The following is a 17,032-nucleotide window of genomic DNA, read 5'->3' as shown; positions in this document are numbered from 1 at the left end:
TATGTTAGAAGTGAATATGATCATTGTGTTTATTTTAAGCAACTTAAAAATGGCATATTCATTATCTTAGTATTGTATGTTGACGATATGCTTTTAGCAAGCAAAAGCATAGAAGAAATCAACAGGTTGAAGGGTCAAATGGCAAGGACATTTGATATGAAAGATCTAGGAGCAGCAAGACAGATTTTGGGCATGGAGATTTTCAGAGACAGGAGCAATGGTAAGCTATGGCTATCACAACAAAAGTATATTGAGAAAATACTTTTGAGGTTTGGTATGAATAACGTGAAGCCTGTGTCAGTCCCTCTCGCTTCCCATTTCAAGCTTTCTTCGGATTTATGTCCTAATTCAGATGAAGAAAATGATTATATGTCTCGAATTCCATATGCTAATGTAGTAGGGTGTTTAATGTATGCGATGGTGTGTACGCGACCAGATATTTCACATGCAGTTGGGGTTGTCAGCAGGTACATGGCAAATCCGGGTAAAGAGCACTGGTCAGCAGTGAAATGGGTGCTTCGGTATTTGAGAGGCACAAGTAGTTATTGTATCACTTACAATAAGAGTAGTGAATCTGTTTGCGGATATGTTGATTCCGATTTTGCAGGTGATTTGGATAAGAGAAGGTCAACTTCAGGGTATGTCTTTACTCTTGCAGGTGGAGCTATTAGCTGGATGTCAAAGCTACAAAACATTGTTGCTTTATCCACTACTGAAGCAGAATACATTGTTGCTTCGCATGCTTGCAAAGAGGCAGTTTGGTTGAAAGGTTTGCTTGGTGAGTTTGGTAGGTTACAGGACAACATCAGGTTACTTTGTGATAGTCAAAGTGCAATACATTTGGCTAAGAATCCGGCCTATCATAGTAAATCAAAGCATATTCCAATTAAGTACCATTTTGTAAGACAGGTTATCACTGAAAGGGGAGTCTCTCTTGAAAAGGTGCATACAAAGGAAAATTGTGCAGACATGTTCACGAAACCAGTTTTGTTGGAGAAGCTACGCTGGTGTTTGGCTTCTCTTGCCTTGCAGAAAAGATAAAATAATAAAGAACAGGGCATCAGGCTAATTGTTGTCAAGGTGGAGATTGTTGAGATTTTTTGTTTGATGTAAAATAGGCAAAAATCTCAGCAGATGACAACAATAGGAATTTGTTGCTAGATTAGCTCTAGGTTGTTGGGAGGGAGTTAATGCATCCTAAATTTGAGTTGAGAGGATTTATGAGGCAGTTAGATTCCCCTTGCTATAAAACAGGTATCCATACGGATTGTTTTTGGGTGTGAGAGTTTGTGAGGATTTGATTAATTTTGTAATCTCCTGTTTGATTAATAAAGATCGCCGATGCTTATGTTTGGTGGACGTAGCCCAGATTGGTTGGGTGAACCACGTTAAAAAGCTGTGTCTCCTGTGCATGTTTTTAATAGCTGTGTATATGCTTTTTTTATGTTTGTTGTGCATCTGATCTCCAACAGCAATGACGAGAGAAGAAAGATCCAGTAACTTTGACTCAATCAGATATCCATATCATATACATCTTATATCACTTTTTGGCAAGCATGCCACTTTTCATCCAGTAGTCCAGACTAATAATATATACATCATTTAATCATACTATAGCCAGTTGTCCAGTTATTAGCCATATAAATACAAGAGTCATAAATAATCAATTTGTCAAAAAAAAATTCATCCAGTGCATCATGCGGAGATATTCATATAATCCACAGCTCCCCATATAATTTTATCATCCGTCACAACATGGGAAAATAAACCAGACAAATTTTCAAAAAAGGAAAAAAAAAAAATTGAAGATACAGAATTAAAAAAATGCAACTATAGTTACCCAGGAAATGGCAACTACAAAAAATAATTGATTTTGAAAAATTTTCATTTTCATTGGAATCGTAAAACCAGAAAGTAGGGGAGACTATAATTTCAATGAATTTTGGGATTTTCCAAAGATTTTGGATCTATTCAGACTCCTGGACAAACTCTGCCCGTGAACTCCTGTAAATTTATGCCAAATTTTGATTTTGCAAATTAGCCGAAACAATGCTGGTTTGGGAAACCCTATTCTACGCTTATCAAACACCTATCTAAACTGAATTCCACACATCCTTGTCATCGAAATATAATTCCCTTTCAGATTGGAACAGTATGACAGCGATTTGATCCATTAAATCTTCGGGTGACTCGATCTCCGAACCTTAAAAGCCTTGTCAAGTCATCGCGCTTTTTATCTTGGTAAGGTTACCCACAGCTGTGCACCAATATAGATACAAAAAGGACCATCTGAATAAATAAACCTGAAACTTACAGTCATTAGTCAGATCAAGCACAGGCCAGAAAACCTACTGATGTAAAATTGTTAAAAAATGAGTAGATAGTTAAGAAGAAGAAGAAGCCATGCATACATGCCTGCCATTTTCTTTTTGCGCAGAGGGCATCCATGGCGAAGGCGGTGTAAGTGAAGGAGGGATGCGCTGTGAAAGGTAATGATGGGTTTGGGAGGTTTAGGGAAGACTCAATCAACTCATTCATTGCTTGAGCTCTGAGCACTGAGCTTTGCCCATTCCTCCCAAACCCATAGCCCTCCAACTCTACCACATCCCTACTTTACTCACAAAGCATGGCAATTCTATTCTCTGGCATATTGTTTGAGATTTGCAAGTGTTATATAATGCGTGGCTTCTGCGTTTGTTTACCATGTGTGCCCTTAGAGTTAAGAAGTTGTACCCCGGTTGAGTAACTAGTGTGTTATTCCAGTCACCACTTACCTTGATAGATAGCGATGTTTGTTTCTGAAAGTGACTTTGTACCCACCACAACATAAATTATTTTATATATCCTCTCCATTTACTTTATTGTCAATGATTTACTGCCTTGGACTAGGGTCCCATTTACTTTGTTGTCAATGGCTTCATGCCTTGGGCTAGGGTGCCAGAGAGTGCCCACCACAATATAAATATTTTCTTGTCCATGGGCTAGCTCAGATATTTTGTGTTATTTTGTGTTAGGTGAAGATTAAGTGTTTTTTTAATAGACCAATATTTTTCATTTCCACACAAAAGATGATGACAGGGAGGGAAGCAAATGAGAATTGACCTTTTTTTCATTTCCACACAAAAAGATGATGATAGGGAGGGAAGCAAATGAGAATTGACCCTTTTTTCATTTCCACACAAAAGATGATGATAGGATGGAAGCAAATGAGAAAGTTGAAATTGACGTTGGTATTGATAAAATCACAGGGATCTAACTACCACATCTATATTTGAAAGATTCCTTTGGTTAAGGAGGGTTTTATTTCCACACAAAAGATGATGATAGGGATGAAAGCAAATGAGAAAGTTTAAATTGATGTTGGTATTGAAAAAATCATGGGATCTAACTATCATATCTATAGCTATAGTTTGAAAGATTCTTTTGGTTAAGGAAGTGTCAATATGTGGGGTAGAATTAGGCAACAATGGTTTTATATATATATATATATAATTTTTTGGTGAAGTGGAGAATAGTGTAAAATATAATTTTTTGGTGAAGTGGTATATAATTTTTTGGTGAAGTGGAGAATAGTGTAAAATTTTGTTGGTTTAACGTAAAATAGAATGTTACTTGCAAGTTTTAATGGGTAATATTTAAAATTTATTAAAGGTAAATGAGTTAAATTAATTAAATTTTATGTTATATATAAATTTTAATGAGTTATAGGTTTAATAAGATATGAGATAATAATTATTATTTTTTAATTAAATGTAATTACTATATTAAATTAATTAATTTAAATTTGAATTGAACAATTTGAATTAATTTGGAGCATTTTTTATTCATATTAGTTTTTGAGGATTTTTTTTTATTTATATTAGTCTTTCAATAAATTTAAATTAGTAGGTTTAGTATTATTTGGCCACTCTTAATATGTTAATTTTCATGGATATTTAATTAGACAACTCACCACAACAAATCTTAAAATGTTACTATACATATTATGAGCTTATATTTTGTTGTGCAATGATTATCAATTATATTAAGATGTAATATTAGCAACATGTTGTTTAAAATATTGAAATGAATTAAGAAAATAAGGAAAACTACAACTAAAAGAGCACACATTAATATATTGAACCATGATGTACTCTTGAGAATACATGTTTAGGAAAACTCCAATAAGAAATAAGCATTGTGCGTTGCTACTTCATTTCTCTAATTTGCATTGCAAATTACAAAGAAAGATAATCACTCACTTTGTAATAGATGGATATTATCACCTAAATACACTATTACATGATCAACTCCTATGATTCATAAATGAGGGAATTATAGTGCACTCACTTTACTAACATGGATCTTTTGCATATTTAGCTTATAATTTATGTCCTCAATCTTATCCAACAAACTCTATCTTTAGAATGACTACAAGGGTTCTATTCTCCGTGTACCCTACACACAACAACTAACTAACAAGACCAATAATAATCAAGATTCTAAATTGGTTTCTCTATTTTCTATCACTAGGTAGGGAGAAAGAGTGTATTGTTTCTTTAATGGTTTCATTGTGAATCTAACTTATTTTCTTGTGGTGCTATGATCAAGGCTTAATAAAAGGATTCAAGAATGGCGCTTTAATTGAAAACAATAGGTCAACATATGAAGGTCTAAATGGTTAATCTCAATTGTATATTAACGCACATCTAATTCAAAATCTAGTGCTCTAAGCCTATTTGGAAAGAAACTATTTGAGCAATTAGTATGTTCTATTGTTAACAAAAATATGCACTTAACACTAGAATGTGCAATCATAACACTCCTAGACACCCATGGAAGAAGCATATACATATGCTAGTCTCTCTCTCTCACACACACACACACTTTATGAATCAGGAATCATGAATCAATTGAATATACGTAGATTTAAAATGTGCATAAATTGAGCCAAGTGACATCTACTATGGAATTATATGTGCAAATATGACTAAACGAGTTACTATATTTTATAATAGAACTCATCTCAAAGAACCTTCCTTTGTAATTACCATTGGCATGTACTTAGGCTTCATATTAGCTTGCACCACTTAGATATAAATTTCCTTCACACATGCATAATGTTATTAATGAAATTATCATTAGAAATTAACAATATACAATTCACAATGCCTTCATAATTGTCATGTGCTCTTAATTGAACTCAAATCCAACTTATACTCTACTGATTGAACATAAATAAGATGTCACTTAATTATCACACACATAGGATGGAAATTATTTGACTCTTGTGTAAGTGGAAACCATACCACAAAGTGCAATGCTTTGGACCATGAGTATCTATGAATGTTTGATGCACTAAATGTAGAATGGTGAGAGGGGAGTAATTAAAATTTAAACTTTAATTTTGTTGCACAAGATACTAGTCAATTCATTACCAAATGACTTGAATGAACATCCAACCATCCTCACACAATCTAAAAGAGATAAAACAAAACATCTAAGGCTACGTTTACTTTCTGTGGCCTACATATAACCTCAACCTCCTCCAGAACGCATATACAACCTCACAAGGCTAAGATGGCTTGCATGCAACCTTTAGGGAGTGATCAAATGTAGCACATGGCCTCACTGAAGTGTAATCTTGATCACACATATTGGTTTTGGAATGCCAAAAATCTCATGAACCTAAATTTGATGTTCTTTCCTATCCAATTAGAAACATATGTACTAAATTGAAATCACCATATCTTAACAACCCTTGATCTCAACTCTCAAAGTAAAATGAATGGTGGATAGTTTAGAGTTGTTGATATTTTCAACAGAAAAATGAAAATGATTTTTTTAGCATAAGATTTCCAAATGTAGCCACTTGGTAACTATTATGGATCTCAATTTGGAAGGGCATGGATGGAGAGGGTCTTAGAGTTTTTAGAATTCACCAATTGTCAATGGAAAATTGATATATGAACCACGCTAAAGGATATATAATTTGCAACTCTTCATTCCCATGATTAACGAACACAAAGAGGCACATTAAAGAAAATATGAGTAGCATCACACATTGGAATCACTCTGTGACCATGAAGAAATACATACACAATATAGTGTTTATTGTATAAATCCAAATGGAAAAACAAGCATTGAAATGGTTTCTCAATCCCTATTTTGACAATCTCTAGTTATAATGTAGCTTATGGCTCTTTACGCATACTCCCCTCTTTGGCCAACGACCCTTAGAGAGTCAAGTTAGAATGAGATATAGCAGAGCTGGACTTCGGGGGGGTTGTTGTTAATGAGAAGGCCAATAGACATACCTTTTAATTCCCATTCCTCTCTCTTTCTTCCTCTCCTATTTTCATTTTTCTATTTTATTTAATTCGTGTTTTCCCTGTTTATCTCTCTCTTTTTTTTACACTTGGATTGTCCTTTATAGTTGATCTAATATTCATTAATTATCAAATTACATTTGAAAGAAATTAATCTTACAAAAATTCACTTGTTTAGTTCCATTTTAGAACATCATACCTCTACTTTTCTATGATATTTCTCTAATTTCTCTCCTAATCAATAGAGCAATAAATCAAAAAAATTGGAATGCACCCCCTTTCTCTTTGTGTAGATCAAGGTTTAACATGTCCTTGTAGTTGTTATGATTAGAATTATTGCATGATCCACCTATCAATTAAGGTAAGGATTCTATTACCTATAGAATATTCTTGGATATCCTTACATGGCTAGGTCCACATGTCCGAATAATGGGAGCTAATATGGCTTCCACTTTGTATTATAATGGTATATATTACACACATTATGCTATGTGGTACACCTAACCCATACCAGTTTCATAATGCACATGTCAATGCGTATGCACAAATATATATTGTACTTTTTTATCCATCTTAGGCCATGCATGCTCGAAGCCCCAAAAGTCTCCAGCTTAAGTATGGGAAAGTTAACTTGCTTAACATAGTGTGGTGGAACATTGTGCACTCCAACCTTGCCCTGACAACAGATCTAGCTTGGTGACCTCGATGAATAAAGTGAGAAGCCAAAATGATTCCTTACGAATTTTCATTGAAGACTTTTGAAGCTAGGTGAATTTGGCGTTACATTTATGGGTTATATGAGTGTTTTAGGAAATGAAAGGAAATTTTATTGTTATTATGTGTTATATTTTTTTTTTAAGAATGGATGTTATTACTAGATGGTGATCATTGGCTTCTATGACTTCATTTCACTTACAATGTTTAAAGTTTTATGGTTTTTGTCTTTTTCACATTTTAAAGTTTGTACAAGTGTTAGTTGTTTCCTTTTGCTACTACTATCCTATTACAAAGTTGGAATTATATTTTACTTTTCAATGCTAATATTAAATTTCACTTATATTTTATTTTTATCATACTTTATATTTTAATATTAGATGTTAAAGTAGGGCTCTCATTTTTTTAGCACACTCAATAGTTTTTCTATCATATATGAAAATAAGACGTTTTTCCTCATGAGGGTAGGGGTAGGGAGAGATATATGGAGAATTTTGAATAAGAGTGGGGGTTGTTGGTGGAGAGGGGACATTGGGATAATTTTATTTAAACTTCTCTTGGTGTCTCCCCACAACCATTGCTCTTATTTAAATTATCCCAATAAATGTTCCCACCCTTATCCTCATAAGGGTGCAGGTAAAGGCAAGAACGATCGACAAGGATGAGGCTAGAAATTAGGATAATTGATTTAATTTCTTCCAATTGCATCCCCCACCTTTATGAAGGTAAAATTCTCCTAGTGTCTTCCACCACCCCCAACCTTTCCCTCATATAAGTGGGGGCGAGGGCAGACACTAGGAAAATTTTAAATAAAATTATCTCAACCCCCACTATCATGAGGGTGGATTTAGGGGAGACACTATGAGAATTATAAATAAAATTATTCCAATGTCCTCCTCCACTTTAGGAGTATTTTAAGTAAATAATCACATTCTCTCCCTCCACGCTTTGAGAATTTTAAATAAAATTATCCTTGTGTCTCCCTCCATCCCCACCATGCCCCTAACTTCATGAGGGTAGGGATTGCGTTAGACATTGGAATAATTTAAACACTGGAATAATTCTAGATAAAATTATCCCACTGCTTCCCCCCCCCCGCCCCACCCACCCCCCCACCCCATAGGGGATAATTTTAAATAAAATTATCCTAATTTCTCCTTGCACCCCTACCATGAGGGTCAACTCATAGTGGTGGTGGAGGAAGAAACTATAGGATTTTATTTAAAATTCTCCCAATATCTTCCCCAAATTGAGGCAGGGAAGAGATATTGCAATACTTTAATTAAAATAAAAAATGTGGGGCACATATGGGAGAATAAAAAATAAAACGTTCCGAATGTCTCCTCCACCATAGGCACGGGTGGGGGAGACATTGTCTCCGAATATATCCCTCAACCCCCAATCTTTGGGGGAGATACTTAGAGATATTTAAATAAGACTCCCCTTGTGTCTCCCCCACCCCAACTTATGGTGGGGGGTATTTTAGATTATTTTAAATAATATTCTCCTATTGTCTCAACCACACCAAAATATGGTGGTGGAAGTATTGGGATAATTTTAAATAAAACTCTCTCCATGAATTCGTCTTTCCGCACATTTAAGCTTCTTAAACTTCTCCCAATATATCCCCAAATTCCCACCTATTTAAAATTATTGGGCGGGGGGAGATGTTGGGACATTTTCAAATAAAATTCTCCCATTGTCTCCCCCAACACCCACCCATTTAAAATTATCCCAATATATCTCCCAACCATGGGTGGGAAGAGATATTAGGAGAATATTTAGTAAAATTATTCTATTGTCTCATTTTAAATTCTCTTAGTGTCTCCCCATATTCCCACCTAAGGTATGGGGGGATATTGGGAGAAAGTTATTTAAATTTCTTCTAATGTCTCACACAAACCCCATCTAGACATTAGGAGAATTTTATTTATATTTTTCCTCGTGTCTCGTACAACACCCTACCCTCATGGAGGTAGAAAGTGGGATGAGACAAAATTTTATTTAAATTTATCCTAATGTTACCCCCCATCTCCCAAAGTATCACCACACCTGTTACACTCATGAGGGTAAGGGTAGGGAGACACACTAGGATAATTTTATTTAAAGTTCTTAGAGTGTCTTTCACTACCCTCACCCCCACCCATACCATCATGAGGGTAGGGGTGAGGGAGACATAGAGATAAGATTAATAAAAGTCTCTCAATGTCTCCCACAACCACTACCCTCATGAAGGATGAGGATAGGGAGGTGGGGGGAATACACTGGGAAAACATTCAATTAAATTATGTTAGTGTCTTCCCCCACCCCATAACTTCATGAGGGATGGGGGTAAGGGGTGCAAGGAGAGTCTGGGATAATTTTAAATAAAATTAACCCAATGTTTTCCCCAACACCTTACATGAGGGTAGGAGGTTGAGAGGAGAAATTGTGGGGAGTTATTAAATATCTCCTAGTTTCTCTCCACAACCCATACCCTCATGCCTCATGAAGCTAAGGGGTGGAGTGAGACAATGGGATAATTTTATTTAAATTTTTGTCCTTGTCTCCTTACATAACCTACCCTGATTTGTGAGGGTAGTGGGTGGGGAGAGACTTTAGTATAACTTTTATTAAATTTTTTCTAATATCTAGGTGGGGGCATGGACACACACTAGGATAATTTTATTTAAAATTCTACCAATATCTCTCCCTAGTTTTAAGCGAAACTCTCTTTATTCCTCTAGTCACAATTACAACCCCCCCCCCCCCCCCACACACACACACACATTTCATCACCACCTTTATGAGATAGGGGTAGGGGAGAACATTGAGATAATTTATTTAAAATTCTCCTAATATCCCCATGGATTTTACATAAAATTCTCTTGATGTCTCCCCCAACCCTTAGGGTGGGAATAAGGGGATCCATTAGGAGAATTTTATTTCCTCATGATGGTGTGGGTGAGGGGAGACGCTGGGACAATTTTAATTCTCTACCTACCCCCATAAATTCCCCTAATGTCTCTCTTCACCCCTATATAATTCTATCACTATATGCTCCCACCCTCACTATTCTCCCTCCACACCCACCGTCATGAGGGCGGGGTGGGAGAGATGGTGTGAAAATTTTAAATAAAATTATCCCAATTTCTCCCTTCGGCCCTGTAAATTTTTTCCAATGTCTTTGCCCCCCATAAATTCTCCTAACATCTACCCTCACCCTCATAAAAGTTTCGCACTATCTCCCCCCCACCTTCATGATGGTGGGCTAGATGGAGATAATGGCGATGGGCCAAAGAATATAAACAATAATGTTGCACTTGTCAACTCATAAATTTAATTTTCGAGGTTCATACAAACTTGAGGGTTGCTACGCATTATATGTGCAAATCTCATACATGTTTCTACCTACAAAGTGAGACCATGTTCATCCTAGGGCTACTTAGGTTACTTCAATAGGGAAAAAGGGATAATAATCAATCCAACAATACAAAAATTAATTAAAGGGAATGCTACGAACTACTTGAAAGACAAGCTACATAACAAAATTAAAGGGATCATGTAACCCAAGAACCAATCCCTGTTATCTTAATAGTGGAAAAATATGGTGCTAGACCATAAAAGGTAGAATGCAAGGCTACAAATCCAAGTAAGTAGATATAGGTTGTTTGATCCAAAACCAAGAGGTAAACTTGCCAAAAAACAAAGTTGCATTTACCTAAGCTATTTGAAGGGGAAAAAAGTAAACCAAAACGCTAAAATACATTATTCTATTGCAAAAATTGAAATAATGCAAGATAAATCAAACATATCCATTCTTGAATAAGACTAAAGTGCTCCATGGATTAACATAGCTCATATGGTGATGGAAAACGCCACCAAGTATCTAAAATAGTGTGTTGGGAATTATGGTACAAGAAACATAGTATTATTATAAGAACTATAATGCTTTTACATGAAATGAAATATAATTGTAAAAATCAAATGCTACTACAATAAATGTATAAATTTATGCTCAAAACAAATTCTAAGTCAAACAAACTAAACATGAGAGTGCAAATGAAAGGAATAAAATCAAGAAATGTTACTATAAGAAATAAAGTATTAACATACAAAATAAATTACACATATCGAAAGCTTAGAAATCACATACAACATAACCTATGAATGCAATGAACTAAACAATGTTGAAAGTAAAGGAAATGAAACAAAGTACAAAGGTCCTTTGGGTAACTTTAATTGGGCTCTACCCAAAGAATAAACCTTAAAATCTACTAATGTTAGTGAATTTGAATGTGCAAATTCTTCATTAGCATAATATCTGTTGAACATAAATACATCTCAATGAGTTTGAATTCTAGGAGTACTAATTATTTAACAAAATGAGTAACTTGTTCAAGGATATCCCCTAACTTCTACTTATACTAATATGTTACTTTATTCAATCCCTCAATCACACTCTGATTGAATGACTTATGACGTCTCTAGGATCCTTATAATCACGGTCCTTAGATTTATGGATCAAATCACTTGATATATTACCTCTATTGAGTCACTAGTTTGAATAGATTAGGATATAAATGGTGTCTTAAGGGCTTGGAAGACTATCAAAGAGGATGAAGGGACACAATTCCCAATTTTTCCTCATATCATGTTGGAGTAGGAATCCTTCCCTAATTCAACCTGCTTCAAGCATGGATTAATAGGCATGCAAATGTCAATAATGTCATGGTGGGAAACATTAGGTGAATTTAAAATGGGGTGGAGGTGGGGGGATATTTTGAGTGAATTTTATTTTAAGTTCTTCTCATGTCTCCTCAACCTCAACCCTTATGAGGGTGGAATAATATTTGTTTAGGTTTAATACTCTTAGGAAAATTCAGCTGGAATAAATCTAAAGGGAAGATGAGGATGAAATAATGGGTGAACTCAAAAGGAATACAATACCAAATTAGACTAGGTGCTAATTCCCTAATTCCCCATTATTGGGCTTGAAACCATTCATTTTCTAATTATGCATAGAATTGCAATGAATTTTCTAAAGCAAAGGACCTAAGTGAAAAGAGGACAAGAATGGGTATGGAGGAGGGGGTGGAGGTAGACATTGGGGGAATTTAAAATATGGTGGGAGTGGGGGGTTAAAATTATCCCAATGTCTCTACCCACCCCACCCTCATGAGGTTGGTGTTAAACACTAGGGGAATTTTATTTGAAACCCTCTGTAGTGTTCCCCCTTCCTCCCTTAGTGTCTCCCCTAACCCCACTCCCATAAGGGTGGTATAAATCCATTCAGGGTTAATCTTCACAAGGCAATTGAGTTGTATGAGATATAAATAGAACATGGGAAAAAAAAAAAGGTCTAACCTAGATGGAAGGTGATACCAACTCAAACTAGTTACTGATGCCCACTCGACAATCCCCCCCAACCACTCCTAAACTTTGTTGGGATTGAAACCATCCATATTGCAAGGGAATATATGATGGAAGAAACATTTTCAAAGAAAAGGAATTGAGTGAAACGAGGCAAGTGGGTGTGGGGGAGAGGGTGGCACCAGATATTAGGGGAATTTAAAATGGGGGAGGGTGCATGAGACACTCAAATGAATTTTATTTAGGCCCCCCCAATATATCCCCCCATTTCCAACCCTCATGAGGGTGGAGGGAGTCACCGGGAGAATTTTATTTAAAATTCCTCTAATGAGTTCTCCCCAATCCCACCCTTTTGAGGGTAAGGGAATCACTAGGGAAATTTTAGATAAATATACCCCAACGTCCCCCCTCTCCCTCCCCGTCCACCCTGATTTTTAGGATGGGGCTAGGGGAAAAATCTCCCAATGTCACTCCCTATGTCGACCCTCACCCTCATGAGGGTGGTAAAGGGGGTAGGGAAAAATGTTGTGGGAAATTTAAATAGGATGGGGATGCAAGTAAACATTGAAAGAATTCAAAATAAAGTTCCTCTAGTGTGTCCCCCACCCCAACTCTCACCCTCATGAGGGTGGGAGGATACACTAAGTGATCCAAGATCTTTTACTTATATATGCATCAGAATTACATGAAACAGAACTTATAAACCAGGGAACTTAAAAGCACAAAAAAAATGTGGAAATAACACGATAAGAAAAATCGTGCCACCAAAATCCTGGCAAAAAATAGTGCAAAACGCCTATCTGAACACCCAATTGGGATAATCAGGCTTTCTGCACCCTCTCGAAACCTCCCTACTGCTCAAGGCGAGGTCACAACCCCTGCTGCCAAGTCGGGTTACTTCTGTGTACATTGTTCTGAACTATTGGCCAGTCTCCTCCCCTTTTCCTATGTGGACAGTCCAATATATATATGTTGGTGGTTAAGTCCTCAATTTCTAGGCAGTTTCAAACAAATGAAAAGTTTTAAATGGCGGGTTTGTTTCAGGTAGAGATTCTCAGGCCCCTAAATAGTATGCGGAAACAACCCTTTCAAAGATGGAAAAACAGTCCACAGACTGTTTACCGCATTAAACCTCAAACGATGGATGAATAAGAAGGATCAATGCTTACTCCTTAATCGACGACTTTATCGGCACTAATAACCCATTGCAAATCGCAATCGGTGTTTTCCATCGGCATATAGACCTAGGCCTTTACAAAAGGCACCCTGCAATGACTGCGGACCCGACAAGCTATTAAACACAACATATAAGATATCGGGTCCAGAAGCTCATATCACAATCGGCGGGAAATAATGTTGGTACAATATGTGATTGTTTCCCCTTTGCAAACTGCCATTGCGATATTGCAAATTGCAACATGATTTTGCGATTGTGATATATTGTGTCACAACCTAGCTTGTTGCAGGGGTTGATTCTTTTAACCTTTCCCTTTTTGTGATGTGCGATTGTGATATCGCAAATCACAACCTGACTCTGCGATTGTGATATATCACATCACAACCATGACTTGATTGGAGCCGATTTTCTTTAACTATGACCGCTTCCTTCTGAGATCTATGATATGCAAGGCCAATGATGGCCTGCCACTTGGCACTTCCTCATTCATTGAGAGTGTTTTCCACATCATCTTCATCCTACCATGTGTCCCAGTCAAACTTGATCTTTGTGTTAGGCCCCTATACTACTAGTGTAACCCCTTATTGTTATTAGTACAACCCACTTATTATATTGATGTACCCATGTAGTGCCCATATTGTTACTCTTGTGCCCCATCGAAGCCCACTATTGTTATTATTGTGCCCTTACATTATTATTGTTATGTCGGCTCTGATTATGTTATGACCCCTTAGACTCCTATAGATAGAAACGAGGTATTTTCATTTGTATCATCCAAGAATTGTTCATTTATGTAATGTAAAGGAGGTTGCCCCCTCGAAGAGGCTGAATTCTAAGGCGTTGATCTATCTTTTCTATCTTTTCTTGAGCTGGTTCCATAACATTTGGTATCAGAGCTTTGGATTCTAGGGTTTCGCTGCTCCAAACAGGTCATCGTGGCATTTTCGCTATAACTTTTTTTCTGTGATGTTTCAGAAGTCGCAAAAAAAACCCATTTGAGAAGAAATCGCGCTGAACCTTGGGTCCAAATTTCAGAGCTTTTTGCACTATATTTTCGGAGATATGATCTGAGGAAGTTGGTCTTTTTGCAGACTCCTGAATTACATTCCAAACAGGTGACCTGGGGAAAATCGTCATAACTTTCTCTCTGAGGATCGGATTGAAATTTCGTAAGAAGGTGCAGAAATAAGACGGATTTTAGTTTCTTGTATATCTTTTTCAAATCCAAAGGTCGAAAAATTGAGACGTGGCACTTCATACAAGTTCGCTCTTCTGGAAAGGTCTATAATCAGGTCATCTTGGGATATTGTGCATAACTTTTTCTTGGAGAATCCAATTTGGATCAGACTAGTGGCATTGGAAACAGGACACAGAGGACTACTATAGGTAGCAATTTCAGAACTTAAATATCCGAAAGTATAGAGTTATAGTCGTTTCAAGATCGAGGCCCTAAAATCAAGAAAAAGCAAGATGAGGAAGTTTGATGGCAAGGATCCGGTAAATTGGATACTTCAGATGGAGCAATATTTTGATCTACATGGTGTACCACTATTACAAAAGGTATGTATTGCATCTTCATATTTAGAATCGGATCAATTTTTATGGTATAAAGGGCTTTGTTCTCGTAAACAACTTGTTACGTGGTCAATTCTCACGAAGGAAATGATAGCACATTATGAGGATACAAAGAGCAACACCTTTTTTGGAGCAACACCACAACAATTGGAAAGAGTAAAAGGGCTTTGTGACATATTGGAAAGTAAAATTATGGCAACAAGGAAGTCTACCCCTCATAACTATAAAGATGGAAGTGTTGTTTCTCCTAGCCTTCCACAACCTACAAGGGTTACACCACAACAATTGGAAGAAAAAAGAGAAAAAGGGCTTTGTTACAATTGTGACAGCAAATGCATTAAAGGTCATAAGTGTGCTGAGAAGAAATTATTTTACATAGAGTATGAAGAGGAAAAAAAGGATCAAGAAACATCAAAAGAAGAGGATATATGCCAGGACCCAACCCTAGAGAAAGAAGAAATGAATCAGACCATATCTTGTAAACTATTGGCAAGAATGACCACTCCTCAAACTCTCAAGATAGAAGGACATATCAAGAAGAAAAAGGTGCAAGAAGTAAAAGATCACATCAAGAAAGAAGAAATGAATCCAACCATATCTTTTAATTCATTGGTCAGAATTACCACTCCTCAAACTATCAAGATAGAAGGACATATCAAGAAGAAAAATGTTCAAGAAGTGAAAGATCACATCGAGCGTCAAGAAATGAATCCAACCATATCTTGTAAAGGATTGGAAGAAATTACCACTCCTCAAACTCTAAAGATAGAAGGACATATCAAGAAGAAAAAGGTTCAAGCAGTGAAAGATCACATTGAGCATCAACAACAAGTTCTCCATCTTTTAAAGGATAACGCCACTTCGGTGCAAAATCAAATGAAACAACAGGTAGATCAACATCATAGTGAAAAAAAAATTGATGTAGGTGATTGGGTATTTTTACTGCTACATCTAAAACAAGCTATTTATGAGAAGGAAATGTTGGCAATACTACATGCACTTAAAAAATGGCGACCTTACCGAATGGGAAGACTCTTCAAGGATGAGGATGTGGAAGCATTGTTTTGTGCTATTTCTATTATCCAACCAGATTGGATAAACGAAGCAAGGGATGAATGGAAGAAGGACAAAGAAGTATGGCCACTTATTCAAAAGTTGCAAAAGATCCCAATTCAAACAATATTACTAGAAATTGAAGAGGAAGGAAAAATCATGTTGGAACCTGGAGTAGTCACAGAAACAAGAACCCGACAGCTACGAAATCAATCAATTTCAGAGTATCTCATCAAGTGGAAGAACTTACCTGCTGAAGATTCCACATGGGAGGACAAGAATTTTATACAGAAGCATCAAGAACTACTCAAGCGTTGAGGACAACGCTTTTTGAAGGAGAGGGGCATGTTAGGCCCCTATACTACTAGTGTAACCCCTTATTGTTATTAGTAAAACCCACTTATTATATTGATGTACCCATGTAGTGCCCATATTGTTACTCTTGTGCCCCATAGAAGCCCACTATTGTTATTATTGTGCCCTTACATTATTATTGTTATGTCGGCTCTGATTATGTTATGACCCCTTAGACTCCTATATATAGAAACGAGGTATTTTCATTTGTATCATCCAAGAATTTTTCATTTATGTAATGTAAAGGAGGTTGCCCCCTCGAAGAGGCTGAATTCTAAGGCGTTGATCTATCTTTTCTATCTTTTCTTGAGCTAGTTTCATAACACTTTGACTTGCTCTATCTTCTTCCTATGAACTTGGATTTGAGTGTCGTTCACACCGTTAAAATCAGGATGATGAGAACTTCGATTTGATGCTATGTTTATAGAGTTTCTACCACTTTGAGTTTTGAGCCTTCTTACCATGCCACTAGTACTTTTTAGAGATCCACCCAGATCAA

The 17,032-nt window shown here is 36.4% G+C and overlaps 1 long non-coding RNA gene across 1 annotated transcript; it reads right to left on the bottom strand.

Moving 5' to 3' along the window:
• Positions 1-1,867: 1,867 nt before the first annotated feature.
• On the bottom strand, positions 1,868-2,718 carry LOC149179241 (uncharacterized). Its single transcript, XR_016258907.1, has 2 exons — positions 2,416-2,718; positions 1,868-2,303 (listed from the first exon to the last, which is right to left on the bottom strand). It is a non-coding gene; the product is annotated as an uncharacterized LOC149179241 (long non-coding RNA).
• Between the last annotated feature and the right edge of the window lie 14,314 nt (positions 2,719-17,032).

Source organism: Pinus tabuliformis, chromosome 4_1 (assembly GCF_031772625.1).
Source record: "Pinus tabuliformis cultivar Carrire ecotype Pingquan chromosome 4_1, CPIR1, whole genome shotgun sequence".
Classification (NCBI taxonomy): Eukaryota; Viridiplantae; Streptophyta; class Pinopsida; order Pinales; family Pinaceae; genus Pinus; species Pinus tabuliformis.
Note: the sequence above shows the minus strand (reverse complement) of the source record. Positions and strands in the feature narration are given on the sequence as shown.